At 39.6% G+C, this 14,791-nt stretch overlaps 1 pseudogene across 1 annotated transcript in view; it reads right to left on the bottom strand.

Annotated features, from left to right (window-relative positions):
- Window positions 1-603: 603 nt before the first annotated feature.
- The window catches only part of LOC108291908, a 21,433-nt pseudogene continuing 7,245 nt past the window's right edge, over window positions 604-14,791 (bottom strand). Inside the window, exons 3-5 of the transcript XR_001820082.2 lie at window positions 8,087-8,284; window positions 6,930-7,016; window positions 604-2,364 (exon numbers count right to left, since the gene is read on the bottom strand). The product of XR_001820082.2 is annotated as a carbonic anhydrase 5B, mitochondrial-like (transcript). The remainder of the gene's footprint in view (window positions 2,365-6,929; window positions 7,017-8,086; window positions 8,285-14,791) is intronic.

Genomic DNA, 14,791 nt, shown 5'->3' with positions numbered 1-14,791 from the left:
TTTATGGCATTTTTTTACCTTTAAGGTTTTGTTCCATCCGGAATATATTTTTGTCAGGATTGAACGGTGGATCCAACTTTTTCTCCTAAATGTCTGCTCAGTTGTCCCACAATACCATTTACTGGATTTATCTTTTCCTGCATTGAGCTGAGATGCTATCTTTATCATAAAGTAAATTCTCATGTATTTGGCCATTTTTCTGAACAATTTTCTTCCCTTGATTTATCTTTCTATTCATGTGCTAGTGTCATACTATTCAATTATTGTGGCTTTAAAGTCTTATGGGTCTAATCATTCTTTATTTTCTCCTTTAGAATTTTTCTAGCTATTCATGTTTATTTGCTTTTCCATATGAACTCTAGAAGTACTGTATCTAGTTTTAAAATTCTGTTGGTATTTTTATTAAAACCATATTAAATTTATGGAATCACAACTTAAGGAGAATTGACATCAAAGGTGCCTTTATGGTATTTTCCTGTTTAAAAACTGGGTATGAATTTTATAAATTTAAGTCTTCTGTGTCCCTCAGAAATGTTTTATAGTTTTCTTGTTAACATTTTATGTTGTTTATTCACAGTATTTTAGTTTTTTAGTTTCTATTTCTTCTGTTATGTCTTCTAATCGTGAGTTATATATGTCAAAGGAATTGATTTCTATAGATTAACATGGTACTCTACTAATTGCTGAATTATCTTATCTTTGTAGGAGTTTTTAGTGTTTCTCTAATGTTCTTTATCTTTTTTGGTCTAACCTTATTGGCCCCTGCCAGAGGTTAATTCAATTAAATTTAATATTTAGTATGCTAATAATAATGCAGTTAATGATATCCTTTCCACATTAAACATACTATTTATTTTTGAGCTGAGATAAATCTACTTTATCCAGTTAGGGAATTCTCCATTTCTGTTCTATTAAAAATTTTTTTAAAAGAGATGGTGAGTTTTATCTAATGTATTTTGGGAAATCTACGGAAATGATCATATATTTTTTCACTTTAGATTTGTTGATGGGATGAAATCCATTAATCGTTTGTATATAATTCTTAGTACTGAATAATTTTTAGATTATTGGAATAAACCCTACCTGGACAAAGTATATATTTCTTCTAAAGCACTGCTAGATTCTATATCTAATATTTTATTTAGCTTTTTTTTGTTAAATATTTTTCAGAGATATTGGCCTATTGTTACCTTTTTGGGTAGAATGGTCTAATCTATGATGGGTTTTAGTATCACTGTTATCCTAGCTGCATAAAAAAGAGGTTGGAAGCTTTTAGTCAATAAAAATCCAATATGAACAAGTAAATACAGTTATTATTATAGTTTAGTTTACGAATTAAACAGGATTTTGTGTGCTCATGTAGTAACCACCACTTAGACTTAGTTTCTAATAGAAAAATAAATCCCAAGTTTCAAATGACTGATTTACATGAAAATTTCTGGATGAATATTGTTGGATTCTGTCTTTATCCTGAGATTCTATAGCAAAACTTCCTTAAGGATTTTAAAGGATTTTGAATACACCCATTTCCAGCCTTTCTTTTTTGATTTAAAAGGGTCTTAATTTTTATAGAGAATCTACACAATGCATGTATAATAAAAACATATGTCACTGTCAAATATAGATATAAAAAGCTTATGTTATTCTATGTTTTAACTCCTCTCTAGCTAATTTGAAATATCTCTAAATTCATGTCCAAACTGAGACAAGATGTTGGTACCCTTCAATAAAAATGTATAAGTATTACAAGATGTTAAAACTGATGCCACAGTCTGAGCCCAGCCTTGTTTTAAAGGGGGAGACGAGGATTTCCTTAGATGAAAATTGTGGAGAGGACGTACCTGATCATGATCAACCTCTACTGGCTGCTTCTTAATGATCCAGGTGATGGACTCAGTCAGGGGTGAACAAGAGTGATACTGGATCTACTTGTGTCTAGTAATCTAGACAGATGGGCACCAGGCAGGAAGTGCCAAACGACCCAAATTCCATGAGAGTGCCCTGGCCAAGAGACTGAGTCACTGAGTCATTATCTAGAAGTGAAAACCACTCAGGAATCCGACGACTAGGTGATGGTCCTCAGGGAGTATCTGGGGATCAGCAGTGGTCCAGAGGCGCTCCAGGCCCTTCTGGACAGCTTCCTGAAGAATCGCTTCTTAGGATGGAATCATGCCCAGGCTTTGTTTCTGCAATTAACTGTGTATTTTTTATATTCTCCAGCGGGAAAACAGCCAAAACCATTTGATCTCTCAATTCTAGTAAGGATCCAGCAGGTAGTCTCCTTAGTATTGCTGGGAGGTTTTAGACAGTGGCCAGTGCACAAAGGAGGCAGCTTCACTTCTTTAAGGGAGACTGAGAATTGTCCTTTAAAAATAAAATGCAGAAAAACAAATAACCCCATTAAAAAATGGGCAAAGGACATGAACAGATACTTCTCAAGACATAGAAGTGGCCAACAAACATGAAAAATGCTCATGATCACTAATCATCAGAAAAGTGTAAATCAAAACCGCAATGAGATACCATCTTACAACAGTCAGAATGGCGATTATTATTACAAAGTCAAAAAACAACAGATGTTGGTGAGGCTGTGGAAAAAAAGGGAATGCATATACACTGTTGGTGGGAATATAAATCAGTTCAGCCACTGTGGAAGGCAGTTTGGAGACTTCTCAAAGAACTAAAAACAAAGCTACCATTCAATGCAGCAATACCATTATTGGGTACAAACCCAGAGGAAAATAAATCATTCTACCCAAAAGATGCATGTACTCATATGTTCATTGTCACACTATTCACAATAGTGAAGACATGGAATCAACGTAAGTGCCCATCAGTGGTGGACTGGATAAAGAAAATGTGGTAATAGATGTACTATGGAATACTACACAGTCATAAAAAATGAAATCATGTCCTTTGTAGCAACATGGATGCAGCTAGACACCACCATCCTAAGCGAATTAATGCAGGAACAGAAAACCAAATGCTGCATGTTCTTGAGAGAACTAAACATTGAGCACATAGATATAACTGAAGTGGGGAGTGGGTTTAAAAAACTACCCACTGGGTACTATGCTCATTACCTGAGTGATGGGATCTATACCCTAAACTTCAGCATCATGCAACATACTTATGTAACAAACCTGCACATGGTACCGCCATATGTAAAATAAAAGTTGATAGAAACAAACAGATAATGAAATGCAGATCAGGAGAAGCCAAAATCCTGTACTAAAAGGGGAGAGAGGGAAAAAGAGGGAAATGGAGAGAAAAGGAGAGGGAAAGAGGTGGGGACCATAGGGATACAGTGGGGGATGAGAGGGAGAGAGAGAGAATACATGGGCTTCCAGAGAACAGCCCTTTGAGATTCTGAATATTGAAGAATTAATCTTGGGGGGCTGGACAAAGGCATCCGACCTGAAGGATGTGGATTACTGTTCTTTCTAGCTGGACAAGGCAAGTTTCTGTAGAATTGCTCTCTGCTCCCTGCCTGTGGGAGGGTAGCTAGAGAAAAGAAGACTGCTTTGGGTGTGTTCACAAAGACTTAGAAGGAGCTGGTGTCAGAAACAGAGGCGGGGACAGCAATATGTCTCTGAGGCCCCAAGTCCTCAGCAGCACTGCAGCAAAACCAGAAAGCTCACTGCCCACCCACATGATCACTTCTGTACCCTGCAATGCGACCCAAGGCCAGGGTCATTCATAAATTACAGGCCTCCTTCTAAGGCAATGTTCAAAGAGAACCAGAATACAGTTCACCTAGTTAAACTTCCTGATTCAAAGTGCCTTGATAATGTCTCCACTCTGAGATTGAAACATAAAATATATTTCAAGCAATTTAGGAAAAAATACTACTCCATGCTTAGTTGATAGCATGGTATCCACCAATTTCTATAGCTCTTTACGATGTTTGCCTAGCTTAAGAACAACAAATAAGAAAACATTAAAAACAACGGACATCTCACTGTAGAACTGGAACGAAATACGAATTAAAAAAATATGTTTGCCTAGCTTAAGAACAACAAATGAAAAAACATTAAACACAATGGACATCTCACTGTAGGATTGGAATGAAATATGAATTAAAAAGACCATCTGGTGATTACCTAAAAACAAATTAGTCTGAAACTGCTTACACTGGCAATTTAGAATGTTACAAACATTGCTGAATTAAACTGGACAGAGAACACACGAGCAGGCTGTCCAAAGCTGTGCCTGCAGTCCACAGGGAAAGGTGCCCCTGCTCCACGCACCTCCCCGGGCCTTTCTAAGCCTTGGCCCACAGGGACTCTGGAGGCTGAAGCTCTTTAAACAGGCTACAGCACATGAAAGCCAGGCTTTCAGTGCAGGCCCCTAAGTCATCAAGGGCACATCTCAGGAGCCTCAGTATATAAAGCATGTTTTCTATTAATAGCTTTTGTATTTAATGCTTTGACATCTGGGTACTTGTTAACACCACAAGGACTGTCTCTCCCAAGGTTGGCTAATTCCTAGAGAGAACAGACAATTGCAAGAGCGCCTTTCCTGTGTAATCCAGAGCTTACAGCTCCACCATCTCCTTTATCAGACTCTTATACTGGGGCCACTGTTCTCCTGCATCAATCACTCCACTGTCAGGTAACAGCCAAGTGGGGACAGCCCTCTAGGCCCCAGAACACTCTGAAATGATTCAAACTAGCCAATCCCAAGCCTGCTTACCCTGCCTTGCCTGTTTCTTCCCACTGAAACCACAATAAAAGCTCTTGCCCACATTCTCTCCTCACTTTCTCTGCCTCCTGACCAACCCTGGTGCTTCCCCATGTGGCTCTGCATGGTGTGCCATGCCTCCAGCTTCTAGGGAATAGCATCAACTTCTTCCTTCATGACAATCATTCCCATGTCTGCATGTCTTACTATACCTGATTAAAACAAATCCCAGGTACCCTTAAAACAGCCTCCACAGCAGACTAAAGCTGGGAGCATGAGGGAAGCCTGTAGTTGCTGAGCCTGCAAGAGCTCAGGGGCCCCATGAGAGTGTGGTCTGTGGATTTTTAACCCCAGTCCTCCATTAGTTAGCTGTGTGACCTAGCAGGAAAGCACTTAACTTCGTTGAGCTTCACTTTCTTCATCGGAAAAATGGAGACAATAATATTGCCATCAGAGAGTTCTTGGGAAGATAAACTAAGCACTTGGCAAATATGGAGTCACTTAGCACTCATAAATATTAGTTCCCTTCATGAGGATTTTCCAGTTATTTGCCTTTATCTTTCTATTCTGTTTAAAGAATATTCTTCTGTTTAAAATATACTCTTGCCGGGCGCGGTGGCTCAAGCCTGTAATCCCAGCACTTTGGGAGGCCGAGGCGGGTGGATCACGAGGTCAAGAGATCGAGACCATCCTGGTCAACACGGTGAAACCCCGTCTCTACTAAAAATACAAAAACATTAGCTGGGCATGGTGGCGCATGCCTGTAATCCCAGCTACTGCGGAGGTTGAGGCAGGAGAATTGCCTGAACCCAGGAGGCGGAGGTTGCGGTGAGCCGAGATCGCGCCATTGCACTCCAGCCTGGGTAACAAGAGTGAAACTCCGTCTCAAAAAAAAAAAAAAAAAAAAAATATATATACTCTTTTTTAAATTTTTTGAAACAGAGTCTTGCTCTGTCACACATGCTGGAGTACAGCGGTGGGATCTCAGCTCACTGCAGCCTCTGCCTCCCAGGTTCAAGCGATCTTCTTGCCTCAGCCTCCCGAGCAGCTGGGACTACAGGTGCCCACCACCACACCCAGCTAATTTTTGTATTTTTAGTAGAGATGGGGTTTCGCCATGTTGGGCCAGGCTGGTCTTGAACTCCTGGACTCAGGTAATCTGCCCACCTCGGCCTCCCAAAACGCTGGGATTACAGGCAGGAGCCACCACACCTGGCCTAAAATACATTAATTTTACATTTTAACCATTATTTACTTATTTGCCTTTATCCTTTTATACTGGTGCTTAAAAACAGATGTATGATACAAGTCACAGAGGTAATTAATTTTCTAGTAGCCATATTTAAAAAGTAAAAAGAAATAGATGAAATCCTTTTTAATATTTTATCAAATATATTCAAAATATTATCACTTCAACATGCAATCAATATAAAAATTATTGAGATGGTTTATATTTTTTCCATAGTATTTTTAAAAATCTGTTGTATATTTTACACTCAGCACATCTCAATTTGGATGCTACCTTTTCATCAAAAATACTTGATCTATATTTAGATTTCAAAAAATTTATACTTGAAAACATATATACACAAACCCAAGTGGTTCCAAACATTTTTAAAAGTTTTGCTGCCTTTTTTTTTGGAGATAGAGTCTTGCTTTGTTGCCCAGGCTGGAGTGGAGTGGCATGATTTTGGCTCACTACAACCTCCGCCTCCTGGGTTCAAGCAATTCTTGTGCCTCAGTCTTCCAAGAAGCTGAGATTATAGGCGCCCACCACCATGCTTGGCTAATTTTTGTATTTTTTAGTGAAGATGGGTTTTCACCATGTTGGCCAGGCTGGCTTCAAACTCCTAGCCTTAAGTGATCCGCCTGCTTCGGTCTTCCAAAGAACTGGGATTACAGGCGTGAGCTACCACGCCTGCCCCAAAAGTTTTTCAATAACTGAACTGAATAGCAGTTTTTTAAATTGAAATTTAAATGAATGAGAAGTAAATTAAATCCTCATTTTCTAAGTTACACCAGCTACATTTCAAGTGCTCAACTGTCACATGTGGCTTGTGACCACTATACTGGATGGCACAGTTTCATGCCATTTAAAATATATTCTTAACAATCCTGTATTTCAGGCACTATTTATCTTACCAGTGTATGGATCCTAATATTCTAAAGTAAATAACAGTATTATAATGTTCTATCTCTGCATTCTAGAATACAACATATCATTTAAAGTTGGTAAGATTTTTTACCTTTAAAAATACTCCTATCACAGCCAAGTTATTTTCTTCCAGTGCTGTATCCTCAAAGTTTTCAAATTTGACTGCATTCCAATGCAGCTGAAACACCATGAAAAGAGGGTTAACACGTGACTATACAGGATCTCTCTAGAATAAACCCACAGCTTCAGTCAACCTATGACATTTAAACATGATTCCTTACCCAAAGTCAAGCCATTAAGAAAAGCACATGACAATCCAAAATGAGATAGAAACAAAGATCAGGGAGAAATTTAGGCAAGAACAGCAATTAATATTTATTTGGAATAAAAGGATTGGGAAAAAAATAAAGTAAAATTCATATAGCAAACTGAGTCACATTTCAGTAAGGGATCAACATTTACTCATTCCCATTCTGATTTGCATGAAATACTCACAGCCAAAATCCATTTATATCTAAAGGAGAGAAAATGTTTATATGGAGACAAACAAATTCTCCTTATGGGAATTAGACAAGAGTTGAAGACAGGCCAGGCACGGTGGCTCACACCTGTAATCCCTGCACTTTGGGAGGCCAAGGCAGGTGGATCACTTGAGGTCAAGAGATCGAGACTAGCCTGGCCAACATGGTAAAACCCCGTCTCTACTTAAAAATATATAAAAATTAGCCGGGCATGGTGGTGGGTGCCTGTAATCCCAGCTTCTCAGGAGGCTAAGGTGGGAGGATCGCTTGAACCCAGGAGGTAGAGGGTGCAGTGAGCTGAGACTGCGCCACTGTACACCAGTCTGAGTGACAGGGCAAGACTCTGTCTCCAAAAAAAAAAAAAAAAAAAAAAAAAGCAGAATACTGATTGCCAGGAGCTGGAGGGAGGGTGAATGGGGCACGACTGTTTAACAGGTAAAGTTTCAGTTTTGCAAGATGAAAGAATTTCTGGAGATGGATGGTGGTGATGATTGTACAATAATGGTAATGTACTTAATATAACACTACTTAACTGTATTCTTAAAAATGGTTAATATGATACATTTCATATTATATGTATTTTACCACAATTTTTTTTTAATTCCAATGAGTTCCATGCCATTGCTCACAAAGAGGTCAATACTACCATGAAGAGAGTTTGATGTTTCCATGTTAACATGACACTGTTTCTTTAACTCCTTACAAGACCACCAGATCTTGCTCTCACCTGATTTATCTGTAGAATCTTCAAATTCCACAAAGAACGAGTACCCGTTATTCCAGATGTGGAGGCAGGTGGCTGGGTCATAAGAGATGGTGAGTGGTTTTAAGCCGGGATCATAAACACTGTCTCTCCACCAGATGTTCATGGGTGACTGTTGATTGCCCCCAGGAACCAGGTCCACGCTCTCCCACAGTGGATGCACTAGGAGAAAGCAGGTCAGGCTTTTATCAAGACTGTCCACTATCTAGCAGCACACATGAGACAATTCCCCTTCTGGAGACCCTGTCAAGGCTAATGGAAACTAAGAGCTTTAGCAATTAGCCATTCAAGGCCTTAATCAGTTGACCAAAGCAAAGGTTAAAAACAAATCAGAAAGCACTGTGCAGAGGAACAGCATTCTGCCATCTTGAAAATCTAACTCGTCTCAGTCTGCCTACTAGGCTCACCTAAACCAAGTGCAATCAGTCCTGTGATAATAGTAAAATGCATGGAGATTAGTGCCATGTGGAAATAGGTATTCATAAATGAGTTTCTTTTCTTCATTGAGAATTTCCCAAGCCCTAAACCCCAAACTAGATCTAAATACAAATTAATTCAGTTTCCAATAACAGACTTCTTTTCTTTTTTTTTCAAAAAAAAAAAAAAAATGAGGGAAGAACTTTGCGAAAGGAAACATTCAATCAAGTACTGTCAGTATTTAATTGGTTGGCTGGTAGAAATAAAGGCTTCTGTAGCCTGCATCTTGTAAGATGCTCACCCCGCATAATTGTGGGTGCCGGGTTGAGTTCTCCTCCTATGTAAACAAACTCTGAGTACCAGGCAGCCATCCTGCAAAACCTGGGTAAAATATGAGCATTGCTAAGGTCCCTGGAGGTCGCAGTGTGTCACAGGGATGTGCAGATTATCTATTAAGGTATACATATATCTATTAAGGTATACAATTCATCCCCCATGGGCACTGATGACATTGCTGATGCTGATTTTCTTCCACAGAGTCAAGCACCAGGTCTCTGGACCAAGCCCCTGTTAAGTATCAGCAGACTTGCTGATAAGACAGATAGGCCTGTTGAGACCTTGTGTGATGAGTAGAACCAGTGTACATCAGTTTGGGGTGGTCCATTTCCCTGTCCTTAGAAGTACCATGGATGGGTAGAATCAAGAACAGAAAAACTAGGAGAAACATGAATAGAGAAGTCACCACCAACGACCCTCTGCATCTCGCCCCACCACTAAGAATAAGGATGAGACTAACGTAGTTGTTTTGTTAGTCAAATCCCCCGTGTATGGCAGCATCATCCTCCTATTTCCATAAAAAGCAGAAACCTGCTTCTGGTTTACTCTGACAGGAGCGATAGTTCTCCTGCTTCAGTAGCAACCCAAAGATGGAAGTCTAAAATCTTAGCTTTGGCTTTTTATTTTTTGTGTGTGTGGGGATAGGCAAAAGTTTCCCAGCAATATAGACAATGAGCTCTCTTGGGAGTGTCCAGACCAGTGATCTCCACAAGGAGAGTGCCTATGGTCCCAGAGGACATTTGGCAATGCCTGGAGACATTTTGGATTGTCACAACTGGAAAGGGTGCCAGTGCCATCTAGTGGACAGATGCCAGGGATGCTGCTAAACATTCTACAAAGCACAGGAGGAAGCCAACACTGCAAAGAATTATCCAGCCCCAAATGTGCCCCAGTTGAGAATCCCAGTCTATAGAAACTCCAAATATTCTTCTTTTTTTTTTCTCTCTTTCTTCCTATAACACAGTATTCTTTTATCTCCAAAGAGATCTGAACCTAATTTTAAAAATTAACTTCACCTTTTACTACAGATTAAAGGGTACACATGCAGGTTTGGTATATGGAGTGACACTGAGGCTTGGGGTCCCAATGGTCCTGTCACCCTAGCTAGTCAGCATAGTACCCAACAGGTTGAACCCAATGTTTTTATTTTTCTTAGTATAAAAGAATTCCTTGCAGAAGAAGAATTTTCTGTTTTAGGAGCCAAAAATTAAAAATGCATTTGAACTGGCACAATATTTCAATATTGTAATCTGATCAGAATGCAGATTCCTTCTAGAAAGCCCTTGAAAGGCCCTGATTCTATTTTTAAAGATTCCTGACACAAAGAGACTACACCTCTTCGTCTCTGAGACACTCAGACTGTGGTTGATAGTTTCAGAATTCACACTCTTCAAAGCCATTCAATGAGGGTCTCCTGTGAAAAACAGGGAAGAACTGGAGTTATCAGGTCCCTAAGACGATGCCTTGGTCACCCTTAATTGTTCCCCATCTTATTCATGAAATAGGAAGTATCAACATTTACACCCATTCAAATGCCTCAATTGCTCTTTAATAGCCATAATGCTATGATCAATTTATGCCCTTGAGTTTACAAGTTCAGTTTCCAGAAGGTTTTGTTTCCTCATATTCACTTCCTCCTTTTTAAACAAAGACCATCTAGGCTAGACCATCCAAACCACTGTGTAGGGAGGCAGTCCTTGGTTACTATTCTCCAGTTGAAGCCAACTTTTTGCCAAGGGCTTGTTTTGCTAGTGATAAGCTCACACTTTTCTTTTCCTCTCCTCTTCCCTTCTACCATTTTGACAAAAATACAGATAGAATGGTTTCTTGGCAGTTGTCATACTTTCCTTCAAAACAGGAATCTGACGACAAAGCATTCTAACAAAGGCTTCATTTTCAGGTTTTTCTTATATGTAGAAAATGAAATTGTGACTATTTCAATCATGGTTTAAGTGAGCAAAGGGCACTCTGTCATTAAAAAGGTGTCAATAATCCGTCACTGATGAGCCACAAAACTCCTTTAGATTTCATGATGAGGATGCACTTGGTCTTAGTTCTCATTTGTATGCCTGGTCCTGGGTTTGATTTATTTTATGCTTGCACCACCTATTTCTCTAGCCTGTTGTGTGTCCCTGGGCCCTTCAAATGTAGAAAGCTCATTTCTGCCTCAAGCCCCTCAGTTCCTGATTCTCCTCCTCTGCTGGAATCAATTTCTCCTCATTTCACTTGGTGCTGGCTCCTGTTATTGCCTTTTCACTTCCTCTCCTTTTTGACTACCCTCTTATAACATGATAGGACTCTGGTTTTGTCCTTCACAACATTATTATATGGGTATAGTTATAATTATATGCATACACGCTTAGTTAAAGGCCTCCTCCACTGCTCTGCAAGCAAGCTGGCTTTCAACTACTACAGTGGATCTAATTAATCAGATGAAGTGTATCACTGAAGAAGTTTGCTTCTTTTTACCTTATTTCCCATTACCCTCACGGATCACAGTATTTTTCTTTAACAATCGTTCAGGTTTATCTCTTCCTCGCGTTGCCGAGACCACTAGCCTAGTTCAGAACTGTATGCCGCAGACGTCACACAAAGCTTCTTGGTCACTTGTCCTCTTTTCTCACTTCCCTGTATCCCCTGAGTTCAGCCACTCAGCAGTTTTCCCAAATTACCAGCTTTGTCGGGTGCTCCTGTGCTAAAGACAGTACATCAAGTGGAAACTTCTGTGTCCAAGTGCCTGTGTTTTTCTATTAGTACACCCCTCACTTATCTAATCATTTCTCCTCATTCTTTCCAAACCTGGTGTTCCCATGCTGCCCCCTTGGTAAATCCTAAATGAATGGTGCTGTAAATGTAAAACACCCAACAGGCTTTGAAGATGTGGTACAAAGTAAAGAATGTAAACTCAGTAATAATTGTTATATGGATCACATGTTAAAGTGATAATATCCTGATATACTGGGTTAAATAAAATGTTACCGAAATTAATTTCGCCGATTTTCTTTTCCCCCTTTCTAATGTGACTATTAGAAAACTGAGAATTACATATGTGGCTCGCATTATATGTCTATAGGACAATGCTGCCCTATACCCTCATGTGCTTTTTATCTGGTCCTTTGCTATGTACTACCTTTCTTATGAGGGATGTGCTATTTCCTCATGTAGCTGAAGACCATCTGTGTAGGCCTTGGCTTTAGTGCAGTGATGGGATACACAGGGACCCTCCGTATGACTTGGCTGAGGATGATCGCAGAATCACAAATTGCCTTGTTAGGGCATCATCGGCACTTGGCTGCCGAGTCCATTAGCCACAGGATACACAGGATATCCTAAAAGCACACATTTCCTCGTGGTCAGTTCTAGGGCTAATGGTCAGTCCCAGGCTCCTAATCCTCCCATTGCTTCTCTTGAAAGTTAATGAAAGACAACACAGTCTGAGGCATCCTAGCCTCTATCAGGTGTCCTTAGGAAGATACTGCAAGACAAGCCTTTTAACACAACTGTCCTCATCTGTACAAACCCCCATGACAAGTTTACCTATATTACAAACCTGCACACATACCCCTGAACTTAAAATAAAAGTTAAATTAAAAAAACAAAAAACTATTGTTCTCCAGGTTTTGGTTCTTCAAAATTAATTGGAAAAATAATAGAACTTTATAACACAGTTCAGTTATAATATAGATCACAGTGCTGTCAAATACAACTTTCTCTATAGATGAAAATGTCCAGTATGGTAAGCTGTAGGCACATGAGGCTATAAAATGTTAATGCATTTAAATTTACATGTAAATACCCACAACGGCTACATTTAATTGTGGCTACATTTTAGACAGAGCCATTCTAGTCCAAGTTATCCTAAAAGGAAATGTTTCTTTTCTAAAAGTAGGGAGATCATGAACATTAAGAATCATTGGAATAAATATTAAATTTGTACTATTTACATTATAGCTGATACTCTTTATATGTAATTAAGAATTAACATTATCAAATTAATTTTCCTATGGTCCAAGATCTCATGCCTAAATCTTTTTTTTTTTTTTGAGACTGAGTCTTGCTTTGTCACCAGGCTGGAGTTCAGTGGTGTAATCATGGCTCACTGCAACCTCCGCCTCCTGGCTTCAAGCGATTCACCTGCTTCAGTCTCCCGAAGAGCTGGAACTACAGGTGCGCGCCACCACGCCTGGCTAATTTTTTGTATTTTAGTAGAGATGGGGTTCACCATGTTGGCCAGGATGATCTTGACCTCCTTACCTTGTGATCTGCCTGCCTCAGCCTCCCAAAGTGCTGGGATTACAGGCGTGAGACACCGTGCCCGGCCGCCTAAATCTTTTCATGTGATCATTATGCTAAATTTCACTAGATGATATACTAAGTGAAACTGATTTTATTTTCATATTGGATAACAGGTATAGGCCTTTATTTTTATCTTGTTATATTACAAGTCCCCAAAGTTAGGACTATTAACAGTTACTGTCTGCTACTTGAGATAACAGCAAACAGCAATCTGAGTTGACAGCTAAAGATTATCTCCGGGGAGCATTGGGAGCAAGGATATGAGCACAGGGCACAGGGCTGACCTGAAATGCTGCTTTCTGGAATTTGTCACCAACCTCTTACTTTCACTCACTCTTTATTGTTTTGCCTCCTCTTAAAATGGTCAGACTTAGACCTCTGAGGCAGGCACTGAGCCTATGATGATGATAGTAATCGTAGTACTAGAAAGAAAAGAACAACTGAGTTTCTTTTCTTTCTTTTTCTTTCCTTTTTATTTTTGAGACAGAGTCTTACTCTGTTGCCCAGGCTGGAGTACAGGTTCCAGCTCACTGCAACCTCCGCCTCCCAGGTTCAAGTGATTCTCCTGCCTCAGCCTCCTGAGTAGCTGAGACTACAGGCATGCACCACCATGCCTGGTTAATTTCTGTATTTTTAGTAGAGATGAGGTTTCACTATGTTGGCCAGGCTGGCCTCCAACTCCTGACCTCAGGTGATCTGCCCTCCTAGGCCTCCCGGATGAGCCACCGTGCCTGGCCTCACAACTGAGTTTGTAACCCTCAAGAATCTTGGGTCATTCTTGGTCACAGGTGTACACTAACCTTTCACTTGGGTACTGAGCTTTCAGAAACAATGAGAATTGTATTTACAACTGAGCAGATGAGGGTCCAGAATATAGGAATAGGACCTGTTCAAAAGCCCAGGGGAACAAAGACCACAATATTCTTCATGGGGCAAACAGGTTGGAACAGTGAAATATACCACAAACAAAATCAAATGTTGACTGGCACCTGTTTTTTCTAGTAAGTTAGAAACAAGAACACATCATATAATATAGCTAATTAATGAAGGGAACCCCACCTCCTCGGGGGGACCACTGTTTGGTTTCTGTTGGCACTTTTGAAAGCAGCAAACTATCCTAATGGCATAGGCTGACTGGACTTTAGGCATTTAACTTTCAACTTTCTGTAAATAAAGACAAACAAACTAAAGATCAAGGCAAAAACCTCAAACTCACACAAAACGTTAGTAACTAGATAAACATGACTAAATTTTTTCCATGTTAAGCCTTAGAATGTACAGTGCCAGGGGTCGGAATTATCCAGTTTGGGTAGGATGTCGGCACATCTAGCAACCATAAATTTGTTATGAACCCGGCCAACTTGTTTTAATGAGAACACAGTCAATGTTGGTAGAAAACAAAATAATATAAATAAAAAATAAAAATTATAATAAAAAATATTTCTGAAGCAGTTTTAAGGCAATGGATCCAGCTAGAACAACATTATTAATGGAATTCCTTTTCTTCTGTGCACGGAGGTTCTCAGATCCTGAAACAAGCCAATATTTGAAAATTATGTAAATTCCTTGTGAAGAGTAGAAAATATATTTAAAAAGCTAAAAGATATACTTAGCCAGTTC

This window comes from Cebus imitator, unplaced genomic scaffold (assembly GCF_001604975.1).
Source record: "Cebus imitator isolate Cc_AM_T3 unplaced genomic scaffold, Cebus_imitator-1.0 Scaffold471, whole genome shotgun sequence".
Lineage (NCBI taxonomy): Eukaryota > Metazoa > Chordata > Mammalia > Primates > Cebidae > Cebus > Cebus imitator.
This window is presented reverse-complemented; position numbering and strand designations above follow the sequence as displayed.